Raw genomic sequence first — 410 nt, 5'->3', positions numbered from 1 at the left:
CTTCCCGCTCCGGCACCAGCGAAGCCCTTCTCCGCGCGTCCTCCGTCTCCTGCGGCGGCGCGGACGGGGCCGGGCGCGGGGACGGTTGGGCTGCGTCCCAGCCCCGTCGCCGTCCCTCCCGCCCGCGCCCAGGTCCGCTGCCGCGACGGGCTGCGGAGGAATCAGCCTCAGAACCGGCGCCTCCGCGCTGAGCGCGCTGGGCCGGGGCCGGGGGCCCGCGTCCCGGCCACGCCGGCGCCTGAACTTCGGGCGGACGCTGCCGCTGCGTGACCGCTCACGCTGACCACCTCTGTTTTGATTTCTCTTTAGCATCAGTTATCCCATGACCTTCAGGGCAAGCGCTGCACAAACGGAGAGGAACGACCACACCTGGCACTCTCACGGCCTCTCCACAACAATAGCTCTAGGAA

The sequence above is a fragment of the Pteropus medius genome, unplaced genomic scaffold (assembly GCF_902729225.1).
Source record: "Pteropus medius unplaced genomic scaffold, Ma_sr-lr_union100, whole genome shotgun sequence".
Lineage (NCBI taxonomy): Eukaryota > Metazoa > Chordata > Mammalia > Chiroptera > Pteropodidae > Pteropus > Pteropus medius.
The sequence above is the reverse complement of the archived record's forward strand: the minus strand, read 5'-3'. Positions refer to the sequence as shown.